Source organism: Zea mays, chromosome 8 (assembly GCF_902167145.1).
Source record: "Zea mays cultivar B73 chromosome 8, Zm-B73-REFERENCE-NAM-5.0, whole genome shotgun sequence".
Lineage (NCBI taxonomy): Eukaryota > Viridiplantae > Streptophyta > Magnoliopsida > Poales > Poaceae > Zea > Zea mays.
The window spans coordinates 74,536,455-74,560,256 of NC_050103.1; the positions used below are offsets into that span (position 1 = coordinate 74,536,455).

At 48.3% G+C, this 23,802-nt stretch overlaps 1 pseudogene; it reads left to right on the top strand.

The window, feature by feature from the left end:
- Positions 1-22,171: 22,171 nt before the first annotated feature.
- On the top strand, positions 22,172-23,150 carry LOC103637021 (protein MIZU-KUSSEI 1-like; annotated as a pseudogene).
- Positions 23,151-23,802: the final 652 nt, after the last annotated feature.

Here is a 23,802-nt window from a genome sequence, read left to right on the forward strand (position 1 = left end):
TTAAGGTCTCTTGGGTATGAGATTTTTCCTGCAAAAAGAACACCCAAGTGAAGCGAGAATAGTCATCCACAATAACTAGACAGTACTTACTCCCGCCGATGCTTATGTAAGCTATCAGGCCGAAAAGATCCATGTGTAGGAGCTCAAGTGGCCTATCAGTCGTCATGATGTTCTTGTGTGGATGATGAACACCAACTTGTTTCCTGCCTGACATGCGCTACAAATCCTGTCTTTCTCAAAATGAACATTTGTTAGTCCCAAAATGTGTTCTCCCTTTAGAAGCTTGTGAAGATTCTTCATTCCAACATGTGCTAGTCGGCGATGCCAAAGCCATCCCATGTTAGTCTTAGCAATTAAGCAAGTGTCGAGTTCAGCTCTATCAAAATCTACTAAGTATAGCTGACCCTCTAACACTCCCTTAAATGCTACTGAATCATCACTTCTTCTAAAGACAGTAACACCTATATCCGTAAAAAGACAGTTGTAGCCCATTTTACATAATTGTGAAACTGAAAGCAAGTTGTAATCTAAAGAATCTACAAGAAAAACATTTGAAATGGAATGGTCAGGTGATATAGCAATTTTACCCAATCCTTTGACCAAACCTTGATTTCCATCCCCGAATGTGATAGCTCTTTGGGGATCGTGGTTTTTCTCATAGGAGGAGAACATCTTCTTCTCCCCTGTCATATGGTTTGTGCACCCGCTCTCGATGATCCAACTTGAGCCCCCGGATGCATAAACCTACAAAACAAGTTTAGTTCTTGATTTTAGGTACCCAAACGGTTTTGGGTCCTTTGGCATTAGATACAAGAACTTTGGGTACCCAAACACAAGTCTTGGTGCCCTTGTGTCTGTCCCCAACATACTTGGCAACTACCTTGCCTGATTTGTTGGTTAGCACATAAGATGCATCAAAAGTTTTAAATGAAATGTTATGATCATTTGATGCAGCAGGATTTTTCTTTTTAGGCAATCTAGCATGGGTTGATTGCCTAGAACTAGATGTCTCACCCTTATACATAAAAGCATGATTAGGGCCAGAGTGAGACTTCCTAGAATGAATTCTCCTAATTTTGCTCTCGGGATAACCGGCAGGGTACAATATGTAACCCTCGTTATCCTGAGGCATGGGAGCCTTGCCCTTAACAAAGTTAGACAATCTTTTAGGAGGGGCACTAAGTTTGACATTGTCCCCCTTATGGAAGCCAATGCCATCCTTGATGTCAGGGTGTCTCCCACTATAGAGCATGCTTCTAGCAAATTTAAATTTTTCATTTTCTAAGTCATGCTCATTAATCTTAGTATTAAGTTGAGCTATGTGATCATTTTGTTTCTTAATTAATGCTAGGTGATCATGAATAGCATCAATATTAATATCTCTACATCTAGTGCAAATAGAAACATGCTCAATGGTAGATGTAGAGGGTTTGCAAGATTTTAGTTCAACAATCTTAGCATGTAAAATATCATTTTCACTTCTAAGATTGGAAATGGAAGCATTGCAAACATCTAAGTCTTTAGCCTTAGCAATCAATTTTTCATTTTCAATCTTAAGGCTAGCAAGAGAGATATTCAATTTTCAATCTTAGCAAGCAAGTTAACATTATCATTTCTAAGATTGGGAATTGAAACATCACAAATATTAGACTCAACCTTAGCAATTAGTTTAGCATTTTCATTTCTAAGGTTGGCAATAGTATCATGGCAAGTGCTTAGCTCACTAGATAATTTTTCACATTTTTCTACTTCTAGAGCATAAGCATTTTTAACCTTAACATGCTTCTTATTTTCCTTAATTAGGAAGTTCTCTTGGGAGTCTAAGAGTTCATCCTTCTCATGAGTAGCACTAATTAGTTCATTTAATTTTTCTTTTTATTGCATGTTTAGGTTGGCAAAAAGGATGCGCAAATTATCCTCCTCATCACTAGCATTATCTTCATCACTAGAGGATGCATATTTAGTGGAGGATTTTGATTTTACCTTCTTCTTTTTGCCGTCCTTTGCCATGAGGCACTTGTGGCCGACGTTGGGGAAGAGGAGTCCCTTGGTGACGGCGATGTTGGCGGCGTCCTCGTCGGAGGAGGAGTCGGAGGAGCTCTCATCGGAGTCCCACTCGCGACACATATGGGCATCACCGCCCTTCTTCTTGTAGTATCTCTTCTTTTCTCTCCTCTTGCCCTTCTTGTCGTCGCCCCTGTCACTGTCACTAGATAGTGGACATTTTGCAATAAAATGACCGGGCTTACCACATTTGTAGCACACTTTCTTGGAGCGGGGCTTGTAATCCTTCCCCCTCCTTTGCTTGAGGATTTGGCGGAAACTCTTGATGATGAGCGCCATCTCCTTATTGTCTAGCTTAGAGGCATCGATGGGTTGTCTGCTTGATGTAGACTCCTCCTTTTTCTCCTTTGTTGCCTTCAATGCGACCGGTTGTGCTTCGGACGTGGAGGGGCCATCTAGCTCGATGATTTTCTTTGAGCCTTTGATCATCAACTCAAAGCTCACAAAGTTTCCTATTACTTCCTCGGGAGACATTAGTGTATATCTAGGATTACCTCAAATTAATTGAACTTGCGTAGGATTAAGAAAAACAAGGGATCTTAGAATAACCTTGACCATCTCATGGTCATCCCATTTGGTGCTCCCGAGGTTGCGCACTTGGTTCACCAAGGTCTTCAAGCGGTTGTACATGTCTTGTGGCTCCTCCCCTTGGCGAAGCCGGAAGCGACCGAGCTCCCCCTCGATCGTCTCCCGCTTGGTGATTTTGGTCACCTGATCTCCTTCGTGCGCGGTTTTGAGCACGTCCCAAATCTCCTTGGCGCTTTTTAATCCTTGCACCTTGTTATACTCCTCTTGACTTAAAGAGGCGAGGAGTATAGTGGTGGCTTGAGAGTTGAAGTGTCGGATTTGGGTGACCTCATCCGAATCATAGTCTTCATCCCCCGGTGATGGTACCTGTACTCCAATCTCAACAACATCCCAAATGCTAGTGTGGAGTGAGGTTAGATGATGCCTCATTTTATCACTCCACATATTATAATCTTCACCATCAAACATAGGTGGTTTGCCTAATGGGACGGAAAGTAATGGAGTACGTTTGGAAATGCGAGGGTAGCGTAAGGGAATCTTACTAAACTTCTTGCGCTCATGGCGTTTAGAAGTTACGGACGGCGTGTCGGAGCCGGAGGTGGATGGCGATGCAGAGTCGGTCTCGTAGTAGACCACCTTCCTCATCTTCTTCTTCTTGTCACCGCTCCGACCCGACTTGTTGTGTGAAGGGGATCCCTTCACCTTGTTGGCGGACTCCCCGGATGGAGCCTTCCCATGGCTTGTGGCGGGCTTCTCGCCAGTCCCGGTCTCCCTCTTGGCGGATGCTCCCGACATCACTTCGAGTGGTTAGGCTCTAATGAAGCACCGGGCTTTGATACCAATTGAAAGTCGCCTAGAGGGGGTTGAATAGGGTGAATCTGAAATTTATAAACTTAAGTACAACTACAAGCCGGGTTAGCTTTAGAAATATAAACAAGTCCGAGAGAGAGGGCGCAAAACAAATTGTGAGCAAATAAAGAGCGAGAAACGATGATTTGTTTTACCGAGGTTCGGTTCTTGCAAACCTACTCCCCATTGAGGAGGTCACGAAGACCGGGTCTCTTTCAACCCTTTCCCTCTCTCAAACGGTCACTTAGACCGAGTGAGCTTCTCTTCTCAATCCAACGGAACACAAAGTTCCCGCAAGGACCACCACACAATTGGTGTCTCTTGCCTCGGTTACAATTGAGTTTGATCACAAGAAGAATGAGAAAGAAAAGAAGCGATCCAAGCGCAAGAGCTCAAATGAACACAAATGTCGCTCTCTCTAGTCACTATTTGATTTGGAGTGATTCCGGACTTGGGAGAGGATTTGATCTCTTTGGAGTGTCTAGAATTGAATGCTATAGCTCTTGTAATGTGTTGAAGGTGGAAAACTTGGATGCCATTGAATGTGGGGTGGTTGGGGTATTTATAGCCCCAACCACCAAAAATGGCCGTTGGAAGGCTGCTGTCGCATGGCGCACCGGACAGTCCGGTGCGCCAGCCACGTCAGCAGACCGTTGGGGTTCGACCGTTGGAGCTCTGACAGGTGGGGCCTCTGGGCTGTCTAGTGGTGCACCGGACAGGTCCTGTAGACTGTCCGGTGCGCCAACTGCGCGTGCTCTGACTCTAGCGCGCACTGTAGCACATTGAATGCGGTTGCAGTCGACCGTTGGCGCGAAGTAGCCGTTGCTCCGCTGGCACACCGGACAGTCCGGTGTGACACCGGACAGTCCGGTGTGACACCGGACACTGTCCGGTGCTTCACCGGACAGTCCGGTGAATTATATCGGAGCGACCTCCCGTTTTCCAGAAGGTGGCAAGTTCAGCGTCGAGTGCCCTGGTGCACCGAACACTGTCCGGTGGTGCACCGGATAGTCCGGTGCGCCAAACCAGGGTGCCTTTGGGTTGTCTTTTGCTCTCTTTGTTTGAACCCTTTCTTGGTCTTTTTATTGGCTTATTGTGAACCTTTGGCACCTGTAGAACTTACAGACTAGAGCAAACTAGTTAGTCCAATTATTTGTGTCGGGCAATTCAACCACCAAAATCAATTAGGAAAAAGGTGTAAGCCTAATTCCCTTTCAACGCCGGGGGAGACTTCACCCGTGATGCTTCAGGGGCGCGAGTGGGGGATCTGCCTTTAAAAAGGGGTCAATCTCCCGGGCAGTAGATATGCCTCGCTCCTCTTGCGACCATCGCGCCCTTTCGCCTTCCGGGCCTCCAAATGCGGTGCGCCGGTGTTCTCTGGAGGGATCCGTGTCAAGGCCGTCTTTCCCGGTGACTTCACTGCCGAAGAGCGCGCGCTCGTGGTGGTGCCGCCGATCTTGTTTTCTTCTTGATGCTGTTGGAGGGGTGCAACCCCATGGGAGTTATCATCCTTCCACCATCATTTGGCTTCAAGGATTTTCATCATGCAGCCAGGTCGCAACCTCCGGCCAGTGGTCACCCACAAGGATGACTACCAGCCTTGTGGTGGAGAGAAGCGAGACGGGCTACGGCCTCCCCCTGCCCTCAGCTTCAAGGATGTTCATCATCCGCGCTGGGGAGGAGGGCAAGCCGAGTGGGAGCTTTGCCTTCCGCGTGGGCTGGCGGTCCGCTTCTTCCTTCAGCATTCAGGGGAGAAGGGCGTTCGCCGGCTTTGCGGAGGAGGCAAACTCCGGGTACGCGGGGCTGGCCGTCTGTGGCACCGTCAGCTGCCGTGTGTCTGGCTCCCCGGCCTGGGTGGCTCTGGTGCTGCCTTCGGTGCTGCCTCCTGCCGCTGGGGCGGAGCGTGGCTGCCCGTCCACCGCACGGGCGACGGTCGCGCTGTGCGCGGGTTGGCCACATCCATGGCTTCTCCCGCGCCACCGGTCACACCGGGAGGTCGTACAAAACGTCGTATGCCGCGGGGGCGGCGACGGTGTTCTTGTATGGTCTTGTCCTTGCTCCCGCAGTGAGGATAGGAGCGATGACCTCTTCGTGCGTGCTGGTGCAGCCGCTACCCATCGGTGCAAAGGTGGTCGCTGCCACTGGTGGGGCTGATGTGGTCGCCTCCACTGGTAAGGCTACCCACTGCAGAGGTGGTTGCCTCCGCTGGCGAGACCGTCAGTGCCACCTGCCACCGGACCTCCGACCCTTTGGCTTTAATGGCCTCGCTGTCACCCCCCGTAGGAGGACGGGGGCAAGGATCTATCCGCAGTAGCGCTCACCCTGAGGTGATCGCTGCTGCTGGCGAGCCGCTCGGAGCAGAGGTCGTTGTCGCTGCTGGTGCAGAGGTGGTCGCCGTCGCTGGTGGGGCTGTCCGGAACCAGCTTCCAGCGCGACTCTTGCTGGTGCAGTGTAGTCCATTCCTGCATAAATGGAGCTAGGATCCCGCTTGTAAGGGAATGTAACGACATTTGCTTAAGAGCAAAATGTAATAACATATGTACGCAAGATTTTAGCCTGGGAAGCCAAGTTGTGTGTCCGAACCCCCTAGATGGTGGCTTCAAGTATTAAGACACTTGTCGCAGGGCGGTGGAGTATGCAGGCTCACGGTACGGGACCAGGCTGAGCGGCTACATGGTTTCCGGACCCCCCCTAGGAGACAAGTGCCTGTTCTTCAGAGCCGGACCTCCAGGTTGTTGGACGCACGGGACTTTAGTTTTAAATACTAGGACACCCGCCACGGAGTGGTGGAGTGTGCAGGATTTTGGGTACGGAACCAGGCTAATCGGCCACACAGGCTCCGGACCACCCTATGGAATGGACATCCGTTCTTTAGAACCGGCCCCAGGCCTTTCCCTGTTTTTGTAAAGAAATAAATAATGTCTTCTAAGCAGCATTTAACACTTATCTGTGTAACGCATGTTCCTGCTGTGTGCGATGTTGTTGACTCCTCCCTAGTACCTGGCCCCCCGCTTGAGATGCAGGCTTGATGTGCTGAGGTTGGATACCAGCGTTTCTAAAAAGGTTGTCAACAATCCTCGGGAGGCAAACTCGCCGGGATCTGGATCTGTACACAACTTTTAGCTAGGAAGCATTAGTAGTACACCTCATAGGGTTCTCCGTCTAACATTAGTCACCCTTTGATACATGCTCGGGACCTGCAGGTTTTAGTCCGGGTGGCCAAGTTGCGTGTCCGGACCCCCTTGGGTCGCGGTTCTAGATACTAGGACACTTGTCGCAGGGCGGTGGAGCGTGCAGGCCCACTGTACGGGAAGCTGCACGGGCTCCGGACCACCCTAGGAGACTAATGTCCGTTCTCTAGCTCTGGTTCCGAGGTTGTCGGGCTCGCAGGACTTATAACTCCAGATACTAAGTTCCCGTCACGGGGTGGCGGAGCATGCAGGCCCACGGTACAGGACCTGGCTGAGCGGCTACACGGGCTCCAGACCACCCTATGGAACGGGGTCCCGTTCTCTAGAGCCGGCCCCCAGGCTGTCGGACCTCCCTACTTTCGTATCAGGGGCCCTAACCTGCAAGCCTGGCTGTTCAATTCGGATGTCGCCATGTCAGACAGACGGAAATCGTACGGGTGGGTTAGCTAAAAAATATTATCTGAAAGACTGCAAGGTAGGACCATGGAGCAGTAAGATGGAACTATCACAAGAGCACAGCTGAGGGGGGTAGTTTCTCTTTATAACTTGTCGTGCATGTGTGCAGACCACGAGTCCGGGTTCATGGGGGCAGACCCCACCGGGTTGTCGTACACGTATGCGTTATCTAGTTACAAAAAAGGGAAACAGACTCGACCCCTTAGTCTTGCTCTATGGATAGAACTTACAGAGATGTTTGGCATCGGGGTAAGGTGCTCCTCCAGTCGTAGCTAGATGGTTGCCCCTGGGTCGGTGCATTCCTGTACTTCAAAGGGTCCTTCCCAGCTGGGGGAGAGTTGCAGAGCCCTCCTTGGTATGGTACTTACCGTGGGGCTAGGTCCCGACCCAGGGTTCCCGTCTGCATTTGACACGAGGAGCCTCGTCTCTGGCTGTGGTCACTTCTGCATGTACCTGTCTGCAGCCCGGACCCATGGGGGTACGGAAGGGCCTCCGGAAGAAGGCGTGCTTCAGCTTCGTAGACCGGGGAACACGGGGTCCCTCCGAGGTCCATCTAGTTGTCTTCACCGGAGTAGGAGCCTCCGGCGAAGATATCCTTCAGGTCCCCCTCGGGCGACTGATACCCGAGGTCCCGCTCAGCCACGGCCACCTCGCCGTCGTCCACCTTTTCCTTGCCGGGGCGGCGGCGAGGCGGGGAGCCGTCTTTGGAAGACTGCTCGCGCCGCTCGCTAACGCGTTTTGCGAGGTCAATGATCTCACGGCACTCCGCGGCGCTGTGGCGACCGTTCGGATGCACAGGGCATGAACCGCTGCCCCCTCTCTGCGGCCGCGGGCGTTTGTTGCGGTCGCCCTGGCCTCCGGTCGCTGCTGCGACCACCAGAGCGGTGGACCGCGGCTTCTGGTAGTCGCGGTCCTTCTTTTTCTTCTTTCCGTCCTGGGGGACGGCCCCCAAGCCACCCGACTGGGCAGCTCTAGTTTGTGGGGCCGAGTGCCATGCACGACCCTCGGCAGCTCTGGCGCATTTGTCGGCCAGAGCGAAGAGCGTGGGGACAGTTTCCACGTCATGTGTGGCCAACTTCTCCAACATTTTTTCATCACGTACTCCCTGTCGGAAGGCCGTGATGATAGAAGCATCAGAAATACGAGGTATCGTACCTCGCTCCTTGGTGAAGCGGGAGATGAACTTCCGGAGGGTCTCCCCTGGCTCCTGCCTCACTACATGGAGGTGGACCTCCACACCGTGCTATTGGTAAGCACTGGCGAAGTTCACCACGAACCGCGCACAGAGTTCTTCCCAGGAGTAGACTGATCCGGGGGTGAGGTTCATGAGCCAGGTCCGGGCAGGTCCAGACAAGGCCACATGAAAATATGTTGCCATCACAGCGGTGTTTCCACCTGCTGCCGTGATGGCGGTAACGTACACCTGCAGGAACTCCGACGGGTTCGTCGTTCCATCATATTTTTCCGGCAGGTGCGGTCGGAATTTGGGTGGCCAGGGTGCCGCGTGGAGATGATCTGCAAGAGCGGCGCAGCCCACACCGGCCAAGGGGACACCCGCTTGGGACCGGGTGCCCATTGGTGTCTGCGGGGCAACCACAGCGAAGTCTTGATCGAGGTCGCGTCCATCAATGTTTTGGCGGCGCTCACGCGCCCTTTCCAAGGATACCCGGGCGTCCTCCCCCGCACGCCTGCGGTTGAGCTCTGCCCGGAGGTCGTTGGTCTGTGCGCCCCTGAAAGTCGCCTATAGGGGGGGTGAATAGGGCGAGTCTGAAATTTACAAACTTAATCACAACTACAAGCCGGGTTAGAGTTAGAAATAGGAACGAGTCCGAGAGAGAGGGCGCAAAACAAATCGTGAGCGAATAAAGAGCGAGACACAATGATTTGTTTTACCGAGGTTCGGTTCTTGCAAACCTACTCCCCGTTGAGGTGGTCACTAAGACCGGGTCTCTTTCAACCCTTTCCCTCTCTCAAACGGTCCCTCGGACCGAGTGAGCTTCTCTTCTCAATCAAACGGGAACAAACTTCCCTGCAAGGACCACCACACAATTGGTGTCTCTTGCCTTGGTTACAATTGAGTTGTTCGCAAGAAAGAATGGAAGAAGGAAGCAATCCAAGCGCAAGAGCTCAAAAGAACACAACAAATCTCTCTCACTAATCACTAAAGTCTTGTGTGAAATTGGGAGAGGATTTGATCTATTTGGTGTGTCTAGTATTGAATGCTATAGCTCTTGTAAGGTATAGAAGTGTAGAAACTTGGATGCCAATGAATGTGGGGTGGTTGGGGTATTTATAGCCCCAACCACCACAAAGTGGCCGTTGGAAGGCTGCAGTCGCATGCTGTCTGGTGCGCCATCGGACAGTGTCCGGTGCGCCAGCCACGTCAGCAGACCGTTGGGGTTCGACCGTTGAAGCTCTGTCTTGTGGGCCCGCCTGGCTGTCCGATGGTGCACCGAACAGGCCCTGTAGGCTGTCCGGTGTGCCACCCGCGCGTGCTCCGCTCCGCTGCTCGCGCAGGCGCGCATTTAATGCGTTGCAGTCGACCGTTGCGCGCGAAGTAGCCGTTGCTCCGATGTTACACCGGACAGTCCGGTGTGCACCGGATCGTCCGGTGAATTATAGCGGAGCGGATTCCCGAAGCTGGCGAGTTCAGAGTTGCTCTCCCTTGGGCACCGGACACTGTCCGATGGTACACCGGACAGTCCGGTGAATTATAGCGGAGCGCCTCTGAGAATTCCCGAAGGTGTTGAGTTCAGCTTGGAGTTCCCTGGTGCATCGGACATTGTCCGGTGGTGCACCGGACAGTCCGGTGCGCCAGACCAGGGAGCACTTCAGTTGCCCCTTGCTCTCTTTGTTTGAACCCTTTTCTTGGTCTTTTTATTGGCTTATTGTGAACCTTTGGCACCTGTAGAGCTTATAGACTAGAGCAAACTAGTTAGTCCAATTATTTGTGTTGGGCAATTCAACCACCAAAATCATTTAGGAAATAGGTGTAAGCCTAATTCTCTTTCAATCTCCCCCTTTTTGGTGATTGATGCCAACACAAACCAAAGCAAATATAGAAGTGCATAATTGAACTAGTTTGCATAATTGTAAGTGCAAAGGTTACTTAGAATTGAGCCAATATAAATTCACATAAGATATGCATGGATTGTTTCTTTACTTTTAACATTTTGGACCACGCTTGCACCACATGTTTTGTTTTTGCAAATTCTTTTGTAAATTCTTTTCAAAGTTCTTTTGCAAATAATCAAAGGTAAATGAATAAGATTTTTGCGAAGCATTTTCAAGATTTGAAATTTTCTCCCCTTGTTTCAAATGCTTTTCCTTTGACTAAACAAAACCCCCCCTCAATGAAATCCTCCTCTTAGTGTTCAAGAGGGTTTTAAGATATCAATTTTGAAAATACTACTTTCTCCCCCTTTTGAACACAATAAGATACCAATTTGAAAATCATTAGTTTTAAAATAAGGTGGTGGTGTGGTCCTTTTGCTTTGGGCTAATACTTTCTCCCCCTTTGGCATGAATCGCCAAAAACGGATACTTTGAGTGAAATATAGGCCCTGTGTAACTAATTTCTCCCCTTTGGCAAATAAAACATGAGTGAAGATTATACCAAAGTTGGAGAGTTGCTCGGAGCGACGGCGAAGGATGTGTTATGAGTGGAGTGGAAGCCTTTGTCTTCGCCGAAAACTCCAATTCCCTTTCAATACACCTATGACTTGGTTTGAAATTCACTTGAAAACATATTAGTCATAGCACATGAAAGAGACATGAACAAAGGTATATTAATGAGCTATGTGTGCAAAACATCAAAAGAAATTCCTAGAATAAAGAATATTTAGCTCATGCCTAAGTTTGTTAAAAGTTTGTTCATCTAGTGGCTTGGTAAAGATATCGACTAATTGTTCCTTAGTGTTAATATATGCAATCTCGATATCTCCCTTTTTTTGGTGATCCCTTAGAAAATGATACCGAATGGCTATGTCTTTAGTGCGGCTATGTTCAACGGGATTATCCGCCATGCGGATTGCACTCTCATTATGACATAGAAGAGGAACTTTGGTTAATTTGTAACCATAGTCCCTAAGGGTTTGCCTCATCCAAAGTAGTTGCGCGCAACAATGGCCTGCGACAATGTACTCGGCTTCGGCGGTAGAAAGAGCTACGGAATTTTGCTTCTTTGAAGCCCAAGACACCAAGGATCTTCCTAAGAACTGGCAAGTCCCCGATGTGCTCTTTCTATTAATTTTACACCCCGCCCAATCGGCATCCAAATAACCAATTAAATCAAATGTGAATCCCCTAGGATACCAAAGCCCAAACTTAGGAGTATAAACTAAATATCTCAAGATTCGTTTTACGGCCATAAGGTGAGCTTCCTTAGGGTCGGCTTGGAATCTTGCACACATGCATACGGAAAGCATAATATCTGGTCGAGATGCACATAAATAGAGTAATGAACCTATCATTGATCGATATACCTTTTGATCGACGGATTTACCTCCCGTGTTGAGGTCGAGATGCCCATTGGTTCCCATGGGAGTCTTGATGGGTTTGGCATCCTTCATCCCAAACTTGTTTAGAATGTCTTGAATATACTTTGTTTGGCTAATGAAGGTGCCCTCTTGGAGTTGCTTCACTTGAAATCCCAAGAAGTACTTAAACTCCCCCATCATAGACGTCTCAAATTTTTGTGTCATGATCCTACTAAATTCCTCACAAGTAGATTTGTTAGTAGACCCAAATATAATATCATCAACATAAATTTGGCAAACAAACAAATCATTGTCAAGAGTTTTAGTGAATAGAGTAGGATCGGCCTTTCCGACTTTGAAGCCATTAGTGATAAGAAAATCTCTTAGGCATTCATACCATGCTCTTGGGGCTTGCTTGAGCCCATAAAGCGCCTTGGAGAGTTTATATACATGGTTAGGGTACTCACTATCTTCAAAGTCGGGAGGTTGCTCAACATAGACCTCTTGATTGGTCTGTTGAGGAAGGCACTTTTCACGTCCATTTGGTAGAGCTTAAAGCCATGGTAAGTAGCATAGGCAAGTAATATACGAATTGACTCAAGCCTAGCTACGGGTGCATAGGTTTCACCGAAATCCAAACCTTCGACTTGTGAATATCCCTTGGCCACAAGTCGGGCTTTGTTCCTTGTCACCACACCATGCTCGTCTTGCTTGTTGCGGAAAACCCACTTGGTTCCTACAACATTTTGATTAGGACGTGGAACCAAGTGCCATACCTCATTTCTAGTGAAGTTGTTGAGCTCCTCTTGCATCGCCACCACCCAATCCGAATCTTGTAGTGCTTCCTCTACCCTATGTGGCTCAATAGAGGAAACAAAAGAGTAATGCTCACAAAAATGTGCAACACGAGATCTAGTGGTTACCCCTTTATGAATGTCGCCGAGGATGGTGTCGACGGGGTGATCTCGTTGGATTGCTTGGTGGACTCTTGGGTGTGGCGATCTTGGTTCTTCATCCTCCTTGTCTTGATCATTTGCATCTCCCCCTTGATCATTGCCGTCATCTTGAGGTGGCTCATTTCTTTGATCTTCTCCTTCATCAACTTGAGCCTCATCCTCATTTTGAGTTGGTGGAGATGCTTGCGTGGAGGAGGATGGTTGATCTTGTGCATTTGGAGGCTCTTCAGATTCCTTAGGACACACATCCCCAATGGACATGTTTCTTAGCGCGATGCATGAAGCCTCTTCATCACCTATCTCATCAAGATCAACTTGCTCTACTTGAGAGCCGTTAGTCTCATCAAACACAACGTCACAAGAAACTTCAACTAGCCCTGAGGACTTGTTAAAGACTCTATATGCTCTTGTGTTTGAATCATATCCTAGTAAAAAGCCTTCTACAGTCTTAGGAGCAAATTTAGATTTTCTACCTCTTTTAACAAGAATAAAGCATTTTCTACCAAAGACCCTAAAATATGAAATATTGGGCTTTTTACCGGTAAGGAGTTCGTATGATGTCTTCTTGAGGATTCGGTGTAGATATAACCGGTTGATGGCGTAGCAGGCGGTGTTGACCGCTTCGGCCCAAAACCGATCCGAAGTCTTGTACTCATCAAGCATGGTTCTAGCCATGTCCAATAGAGTTCTATTCTTCCTCTCCACTACACCATTTTGTTGTGGGGAGTAGGGAGAAGAGAACTCATGCTTGATGCCCTCCTCCTCAAGGAAGCCTTCAATTTGTGAGTTCTTGAACTCCGTCCCGTTGTCGCTTCTTATTTTCTTGATCATTAAGCCGAACTCATTTTGAGCCCGTCTCAAGAATGCCTTTAAGGTTTCTTGGGTATGAGATTTTTCCTGCAAGAAGAATACCCAAGTGAAGCGAGAATAATCATCCACAATAACTAGACAGTACTTACTCCCGCCGATGCTTACATAAGCTATCGGGCCGAATAGATCCATGTGTAGGAGCTCCAGTGGCCTGTCAGTCGTCATGATGTTCTTGTGTGGATGATGAACACCAACTTGCTTCCCTGCTTGGCATGCGCTACAAATCCTGTCTTTCTCAAAATGAACATTTGTTAATCCTAAAATGTGTTCTCCCTTTAGAAGTTTGTGAAGATTCTTCATTCCAACATGTGCTAGTCGGCGATGCCAGAGCCAGCCCATGTTGGTCTTAGCAATTAAGCAAGTGTCGAGTTCAGCTCTATCAAAATCTACCAAGTATAGCTGACCCTCTAACACTCCCTTAAATGCTATTGAATCATCACTCCTTCTAAAGACAGTAACACCTACATCTGTGAAAAGACAGTTGTAGCCCATTTGACATAATTGTGAAACGGAAAGCAAATTGTAATCTAAAGAATCTACAAGAAAAACATTGGAAATTGAGTGGTCAGGAGATATAGCTATTTTACCCAATCCTTTGACCAAACCTTGATTTCCATCCCCGAATGTGATAGCTCGTTGGCGATCTTGGTTTTTCTCATAGGAGGAGAACATCTTCTTCTCCCCTGTCATGTGGTTTGTGCACCCGCTATCAATGATCGAACTCGAGCCCCCGGATGCATAAAACTACAAAACAAGTTTAGTTCTTGGTTTTAGGTACCCAAACGGTTTTGGGTCCTTTGGCATTAGATATAAGAACTTTGGGCACCCAAACACAAGTCTTTGACCCCTTGTGTTTGCCCCCAACAAACTTGGCAACTACCTTGCCAGATTTGTTAGTCAAAACATAGGATGCATCAAAAGTTTTAAATGAAAAGTTGGAATCATTTGATGCACTAGAAGTTTTCTTCTTAGGCAATTTTGCACGGGTTGATTGCCTAGAGCTAGATGTCTCACCCTTATACATAAAAGCATGATTAGGGCAAGAGTGAGACTTCCTAGAGTGAATTCTCCTAATTTTGCTCTCGGGATAACCGGTAGGGTACAAAATGTAACCCTCGTTATCCTGAGGCATGGGAGCCTTGCCCTTTACAAAATTAGACAATCTTTTAGGAGGGGCATTAAGTTTGACATTGTCTCCCTTTTGGAAGCCAATGCCATCCTTGATGCCAGGGCGTCTCCCACTATAGAGCATGCTTCTAGCAAATTTAAACTTTTCATTTTCCAAGTCATGCTCGGCAATTTTAGCATCTAATTTGACTATATGATCATTTTGTTGTTTAATTAAAGCCATATGATCATGAATAGCATCAATGTTAATATCTCTACATCTGGTACAAATAGAAGTATGCTCAACGGTAGATGTAGAGGGTTTGCACGATTTTAATTCTACAACCTTAGCATGTAAGATATCATTTTTGCTTCTAAGGTCGGAAATGGAAGCATTGCAAATATCTAATTCTCTAGCCTTAGCAAGCAATTTTTCATTTTCAATTCTAAGGCTAGCAAGAGAAACGTTCAATTCTTCAATCTTAGCAAGCAAATCAACATTATCATTTCTAAGATTGGGAATTGAAACATCACAAGCATTTGAATCAACCTTAGCAATTAAATTAGCATTCTCACTTCTAAGGTTGTCAATAGTCTCATGGCAAGTGCTTAGCTCACTAGATAGTTTTTCACATTTTTCTACTTCTAGAGCGTAAGCATTTTTAACCTTAACATGCTTCTTATTTTCTTTAATAAGGAAGTCCTCTTGGGTGTCCAAGAGATCATCCTTCTCATGAATAGCACTAATCAATTCATTTAATTTTTCTTTTTGTTGCATGTTTAGGTTGGCAAAAAGAATGCGTAAGTTATCCTCCTCATTGCTAGCATTATTCTCATCACTAGAGGTTTCATATTTAGTGGAGGATCTTGATTTTACCTTCTTCCTTTTGCCATCCTTTGCCATGAGGCACTTGTGGCCGACGTTGGGGAAGGGAAGACCCTTGGTGACGGCGATGTTTGCGGCATCCTCGTCCGAGGATGAGTCGGTGGAGCTCTCGTCGGAGTCCCACTCCCGGCAAACATGGGCATCGCCGCCCTTCTTCTTGTAGTACCTCTTCTTATCCTTTCTTCTCCCCTTCTTGTCGTCGCCCCTGTCACTATCACTAGATAATGGATATTTTGCAATAAAATGACAGGGCTTACCACACTTGTAGCAAACTTTCTTGGAGCGAGGCTTGTAATCTTTCCCCCTCCTTTGCTTGAGGATTTGGCGGAAGCTCTTGATGATGAGCGCCATCTCCTCATTGTCGAGCTTGGAGGCGTCGATGGGTGTTCTACTCGATGTAGACTCCTCCTTCTTCTCCTCCGTCGCCTTAAATGCGACCGGTTGTGCTTCGGACGTGGAGGGGCCATCAAGCTCGTTGATCTTCTTTGAGCCTTTGATCATCAATTCAAAGCTCACAAAATTCCCAATTACCTCCTCGAGAGACATTAGTGTATATCTAGGATTTCCTCGAATTAATTGAACTTGCGTAGGGTTAAGAAAAACGAGGGATCTTAGAATAACCTTGACCATTTCATGGTCATCCCATTTCTTGCTCCCGAGGTTGCGCACTTGGTTCACCAAGGTTTTGAGCCGGTTGTACATGTCTTGTGGCTCCTCCCCTTGGCGAAGTCGGAAGCGACCGAGCTCCCCCTCGATCGTTTCTCGCTTGGTGATTTTGGTCACCTTGTCTCCTTCGTGTGCGGTCTTTAGCGTGTCCCAAATCTCCTTAGCACCTTTCAACCCTTGCACCTTATTATACTCCTCTCGACTTAGAGAGGCGAGGAGTATAGTTGAGGCTTGGGAGTTGAAGTGTTGGATTTGGGCCACTTCGTCCTCATCATAATCTTCATCCCCTACGGATGGTACCTGTACACCAAACTCAACAACATCCCATATACTTTTGTGGAGTGAGGTTAGGTGAAATCGCATCAAATCACTCCACCTAGCATAATCTTCACCATCAAATGTTGGTGGTTTGCCTAATGGGACGGAAAGTAAAGGTGTATGTTTACAAATGCGAGGGTAGCGTAGGGGAATCTTACTAAACTTATTGTGCTCATGGCGCTTAGAAGTTACGGATGGCGTGTCGGAGCCGGAGGTGGATGGCGATGAGGAGTCGGTCTCGTAGTAGACCACCTTCCTCATCTTCTTCTTCTTATCACCGCTCCGACGCGACTTGTGTGAAGGGGATTCCTTTTCCTTCCCCTTTCCTTTGTTGTAGGACTCTCCCGATGGAGCTTTCCCGTGGCTTGTAGCGGGCTTCTCGCCGGTCACCATCTCCTTCTTGGCGTGATCTCCCGACATCACTTCGAGCGGTTAGGCTCTAATGAAGCACCGGACTTTGATACCAATTGAAAGTCGCCTAGAGGGGGGTGAATAGGGCGAGTCTGAAATTTACAAACTTAATCACAACTACAAGCCGGGTTAGCGTTAGAAATAGAAACGAGTCCGAGAGAGAGGGCACAAAACAAATCATGAGCGAATAAAGAGCGAGACACGATGATTTGTTTTACCGAGGTTCGGTTCTTGCAAACCTACTCCCCGTTGAGGTGGTCACTAAGACCGGGTCTCTTTCAACCCTTTCCCTCTCTCAAACGGCCCTCGGACCGAGTGAGCTTCTCTTCTCAATCAAACGGGAACAAACTTCCCCGCAAGGACCACCACACAATTGGTGTCTCTTGCCTTGGTTACAATTGAGTTGTTCGCAAGAAAGATTGGAAGAAGGAAGCAATCCAAGCGCAAGAGCTCAAAAGAACACAACAAATCTCTCTCACTAATCACTAAAGTCTTGTGTGAAATTGGGAGAGGATTTGATCTATTTGGTGTGTCTAGTATTGAATGCTATAGCTCTTGTAAGGTGTAGAAGTGTAGAAACTTGGATGCCAATGAATGCGGGGTGGTTGGGGTATTTATAGCCCCAACCACCACAAAGTGGCTGTTGGAAGGCTGCAGTCTCATGGCGCACCGGAAAGTCCGGTGTGCCACCGGACAGTGTCCGGTGCGCCAGCCACATCAGCAGATCATTGGGGTTCGACCGTTGAAGCTATGTCTTGTGGGCCCGCCTGGCTGTCCGGTGGTGCACTGGACAGGCCCTGTAGGCTGTCCGGTGTGCCACCCGCGCGTGCTCTGCTCCTCTGCGCGCGCAGGCGCGCATTTAATGCGTTGCAGTCTACCGTTGCGCGCGAAGTAGTTGTTGCTCCGCTATTACACCGGACAGTCCGGTGTGCACCGGACAGTCCGGTGAATTATAGCGGAGCGGATTCCCGAAGCTGTCGAGTTTAGAGTTGCTCTCCCTTGGGGCACCGGACAGTCCGGTGAATTATAGCGGAGCGCCTCTGAGAATTCCCGAAGGTGTTGAGTTCAGCTTGGAGTTCCCTGGTGCACCGGACATTGTCCGGTGGCACACCGGACAGTCCGGTGCGCCAGACCAGGGAGCACTTCAGTTGCCCCTTGCTCTCTTTGTTTGAACCCTTTTCTTGGTCTTTTTATTGGCTTATTGTGAACCTTTGGCACCTGTAGAGCTTATAGACTAGAGCAAACTAGTTAGTCCATTTATTTGTGTTGGGCAATTCAACCACCAAAATCATTTAGGAAATAGGTGTAAGCCTAATTCCCTTTCAGCCCCTCACTGCGGGGAGCGCACAGATGTTGATGCCTCGTGTTGGCGCCGAGATGACCGTGTCTTCGACCTGGTCGAGGTAGAATGCGCCATACTGAGCAGTCGGTCGACGTCGTCCCGCCATTGCTTCATGGCTCCTGGTGAGGTCATGGAGCTTGGAGGGTGTCGCAACAACTCCCTGGCTGCTAACAACGCCCCCGGAGATGCCCTTGATGGAGTCCGGGACGTTTGCGCTACCGTGTGCTGCCGTGCGGCGTGCACAGCAGGAGTGACTGGTGCTGGGCGACTGGGAACCTGCGGTGAGGAGGAAGCAGCTTCTCCCTCCACCGCAAAGTCAACAGAAGTCTCGGCGCGGTGCTCAATGATCTGCACCATCATGCTTGGGCAAGGGATCAAGCAAAAACCTAATGCCTAGGCCCCTACCTGGCGCGCCAAATGTCGGAGAGTAAATCCCCAGCCGGGTGGCGGAGTGCATCCGCCCTAAATCCTAAGATGAGGAGGGGCTTAGGCGTTTTGCTTGATCGTTGGAATGAACGGGAAGAACTCAAGAACACACAAGGATTTAGAGTGGTTCGGGCCACCGGAGCGTAATACCCTACTCCACTGTGAGATGTATTGCTTGTGAGCTTGCGAGTCTAAGGTGTGTCCTAAGATTGCGTGTGTGTGTGTAACGTCGCATGCCTCCCCTTTTATAGCTGAAGGGGGGCATGCACAAAGGGACTGGGCCCTGACATGTGGGCCCAGGGACATAAAGAATATAGTGCTTGGAGCCTACTAATGTCTGTTGCCGAGACAATCTTCTTGTGCCCTGGCGCCCGAGATCTGCGTATCCTTGACGTGCAGGGGAAGCTTCTTGTAGAAGAGATGATGAGTACAGTGTGCTGCCTGGCACGGTCGTACTGTTCGCCAGCAGACCCAGCAGGCGCGCCGCCTGCTGGATGACCTTGACACCGCCTGCCAGCGGATGGGACGGGACACATTAAATGCTGAGAGGGCACGTCGCCCGTCAGCATAGTGGCAGGCGACGCGTCTTCTCCTCAATAAATGCAGGGGCTGCACGACTTCACGTTAGGTTCGGCCCGGTAGCTTATGTCATGGGCCACAAGCAGCGGGTCTCCGCCTGAGCAGGAAGTGGAGGGCAAGGCTCGGACACGTGTCAGCACCGGACCCCTACTCATACCAGGGTCCTCCTCGCTCCGGGACCCTGCTGAGGTTCGGACCTACCCGGGGGCTCCGGACTCATATGTATAGGGGTCCGGTGTTCTTCTGTGGGGGTCCGGACTTACTGGGATGTGTTGTCTTTCCTTGCCACGTGGTGCCCTTTGGCCTGCCCATGCGGTAGGGTCAGGCGCCGTCCCCCGCGTGGCTAGGAGATGTTGTATGGGTGCGGCGTCTTCACGCTGTAGAAGAGGGTACCCCTGATTTAGGGTACTGACAATCTTTATGTTCAATTATCATGTGAGGGTCATATCAGTTTTACACTCTGCAGAGGTGATACAATTTTACCCACAAGCCATGTATCCCCTCTAGCCTGGGTTGTACGGACTCGTAAACACTACCGAGGTGAATGGCTAGGGATCCATTATGAGACTTTCACAAAATATTCTTAGTACAAAGCCACTCGCTAAGGTTTCCACGTCAGTATTGATGACCCTCTAGGCGAGGTAACTTATCCTAGACTACCACCCCATGTTAACATAAGCTGCCACCAAACTACTGCCTCCCCCTCTTGCCCATCTTTCAGGTAGGGTTGTTAAGCACTAAGTCTATAGAGTTAATTACCAAAGCTAGAGCCATTATAGCACTCGTGGATACACTGTTATCCTGGATGGTCACTCCATGTTCCATTTAATACGAAATGATCTTGTTTAACCATCTAGTTAACATCATAATACAAATTTCATTTCTGAAACAATAATATCATTAAAGGGCGACATGATAATTATCAAGTTGAGTAGTAGCACAAATTGCTAAGCATAGTATTTATCACAGGGTAATCAAGGAATAGGGTTGGTAATTCTAGGAAATCATATTTAGCCAAATCTCATCAGATTATGCTAATATCCGAAAAGTAAACATTATTATATGCATTACTTGGGTACAAACAGAATGCAGAGAGAGAATTCACTTGTCTTGCTCAAATGTGTCCTGTGGGTCATCTTCGAACATATTCGGTTCTTCTACCACACAGTCAGCTTCTAATATAGATTCGCATATCGTACATACAAAAGAAAACATTCACCAAATAAATAAACATACACCATTACATGAATAACATTCACCATTACATGAACAAGCATATACCGCACAAACTATACTTATAAATAGTGCCTAAAATAAAACCTAATTCATATTCATTTTATTAATCCACTAAAATCTCTACTTTGGATTGTCACTGGTGAAAGTTATATGGACATGCGACTACAAAAGTATTTTACCTAACATAGCTTAGACGAAATGACTTAACCAATTCTACAGAAATAAACTACCAATTAATTATTTCTATTATGAATAATGATATCCTTTTAGATTGATCTTTTCTTTCTAAAAGAAAATGTCATTATAGTAATCAGAGGTCAAAACATTTTAATAATTAAAACTACTGATTAGACTATAATATTTCAATTATTATGAATCCTATACCACTTATTACTTCTTTGTTAAGAAAGTTTCCCTATTATTTATTTAGTGAGCTTAAATAAACCTATGATTATTAATTTTTAGATAAATTCTAAAATTCATTGTAACCAAACATGAATAATAATATTTCCCAAATTACAACAACAATTACAAATTCATGACATAATTTGAAACGAAATTTTGAAAATTAATAAAAATCTGGGTTGTTTCAACCTTGCGATGACAGACAGCGACGAGGTGGGGCACGACCAGGACAACAGGGGCTCGGCGCGGGCGTCGAACGGCGGGGCTCAGCCGGGACACGAACAACAAGGGCTCGGTGGGGGCGCGAACGACAGGGCTTGGTCGGAGCGATAGGGGCTCGGCCGAGCGCGGCCGAGGGCGTCGGGGCTCGAGTGAACGCGGCCAAGGGTGGCAGGGGCTCGGGCGAGTGCGGCGTGGTGTGAGCACGGCGAGCTCCGGCGACTGGTTTCACGAGGGAGAGAGAGGTGAGGTGAGGGGAGAGCTTGGGCAGGGGAGGGAGAGAGGGGCTTGACTGCCTTTTATAGAGGGGAAGAGGGAGGTGAGAGGGCGCCAGGGAGGGGAAGGGTTGCGACGGCTCCATAACTCCATTGATGGCGAGATTTAAGAAGGGGAGAGTGAATGGGGAAGAGGAAGAGGTGGCGGCTCCATTGATGGGAGAAATGAGCGGGGAGAGGAAGAGGAAGGGGTGCGGCCGTTACAGGTGCAGGGGAGGTGAGGGGGCTTTCCCTTTTTTTCTTTTTCTTTTATCCTTATATCCAAAAATAAATAAATATATTTTAAAATATTTCTGAAAATTCATAATAATTATACCAACAATTTATTTTTAGACCAAAGTTCTCATTTTAATAAATTAGGTTCTCAATATAAAAGAATTTTATAAAAACAATTACCAAACAATTATGAGCAAGCAAAAATTCTTCTGAAGGTAACAGCAATCTTATTGTAAATATTGTAGTTGTTTGAAGGTATTCTAAATTTAAGTCTAGATCTCAATTTTTAAAATTGTAATATTTTAAACTATGACATTGTTATGACTAAAGTATATTGTAGTATTTAAAAAACAGTGGTTTTCAAAAGCTTTGTTTCGAAACTGGGCCTTATCTGTTTGCTCAGTTCTCGTGGGTTCTGCTCACCACCCCTCCCTCGTACAAAAGCTCTAGTGCTGTGGACTATGGTGCGGTGCAGGGACAGAGGTGGAGCTGAGAGTCGTGTAGTGAGCTCCCTCAGATTCGAGCCTTCGAATATAAACTTGCGCACATAACCTAACACAGCTGCCAAGCAGCAAGCATTCTATTCCTCTGCTTCGCTTCGCTTGCTTTAAGAAAGCTTGAGCGCGGGCTGACCGGCACACTGTACGGGCACCGACGCAGCTGCCAAGCAGCAAGCATTCCAAGGACAACGTCATGCTCGGGCGGCACCGGTAGGTGGGGCTGGGCGCGCGGCTGACCGGCACACTGTACGGGCACCGACGCGACCACGTGCACCTGGCGTTCCAGGTGGACACGCGCGTGTGCCCGGTGCTGCTGCTGGAGCTGGCGGCGCCCACGGCGGCGCTGGTGCGGGAGATGGTGTCGGGCCTGGTGCACATCGTGTTGGAGTGCGAGCATGCCAGGGGACCGCCGTCCGCCGCGGGCAGCGGCAGGAGGCTGGTGGAGACGGTGTGGCGCGCCTACTACAACGGCAGGGGTTGCGGCGGGTACGTGGCGCGGCACGAGCAGGGGCGGACCTAGGTAGGGTGGAGCGAGGGCACAGACCCCGCTCATTTCTTTGGTGCAAGTAGTAGAGACTAGATTTTCACTATAAAATCATCTGCTCAGTTTAACTTAGATGCCCCTGCTCTAGTGTTTTGATGCTTGCCTTCGTAAGTGTCCCTCACTCTTATTTTGCTCTGGGTCCGCCGCTGGGCACGAGTGCCGTGCGGCACCGTGGACTGGGGCGTGCTTCGCGCGCTGGAGCCCGTGTCCATGGGGCCGACGTCATCCCTGTCGCCAGCTGCGGCGGCGGCGCGGGCAACGTCATGTACATGTGCGTGCGGTTGGAGCACATCGTGGGATCCCGTGACTCGGAGGCCTTCTACGACATGATGAGCCCGGACAGCGGCGGCCGAGCTGAGCCCGAGCTCAGCGTCTACCTCCTCAGAGTCTGATCGTCGCCAACGCTCCATGGCACTGGCACATCCAAGTTGTGCATGCCAAGCTGTGGAACTGGATTAGGCTCCTAGGTGGTAGCTAGCTTCAAAGCCCAGCGTACTTAGCTGATGATGGGGATGGACATGGAAATGTTTTTTTGTCATATTGTAATATGAAGCTGCATAGTTGTAGTAGCAGTAGCGCCTTGTTGTTGTGTGTAATGCTGAATAATGCAGTCTGTATTACTGGCTAGCTTGCAATTTCCAGGTCTGAGACAGCCGGGCTCTCTTTTCTCTTGTCATCACGTTACGCGATCGAACTTTGGCACGAAGACATGTCACTTTGGACAGGCATTCAGAACAGCTCGCTCGCAGTATTGATGAGCCCCATACCTCACAATAATGAAAGATACTCAAATAACATATTATCTTTGGGTCCGTCATGACAAAGTCATGAAACCCAACATAATTTTATCACAAATTTAGCATTTAAATTTATAAGAAACACTTCTAATAATTTAATCCCACCTGTCATTGGTTAGCGGATATGGGATAAGAACAATATATCTGTGCCCACCATACCCGATAATTATAGTAAATGGCTCAATAAAATATTCGTGGTCGTGGATATTAAATTCGTCGTACCTATGCCATAATAGAGTTTTATCCGAGTTTTAGGTATTCATTATCATACCTAGTTAAAAAGTTTAGTTAACCTTGAACGTGGCAGCCTCTGTGATCGAGGCCAAGAACCGAACATGACCATAATCATCACACCTAGCTCCTATCAAGTCGTAGCCACATCGTCGTTTGCCATCCCGATGCAAGTACGGCGCGGACTATAGTTTGACACTCCTACCTCTCAAACAACAGTACTTTACGGGGCAGGGGCAACATCGGTAGCCC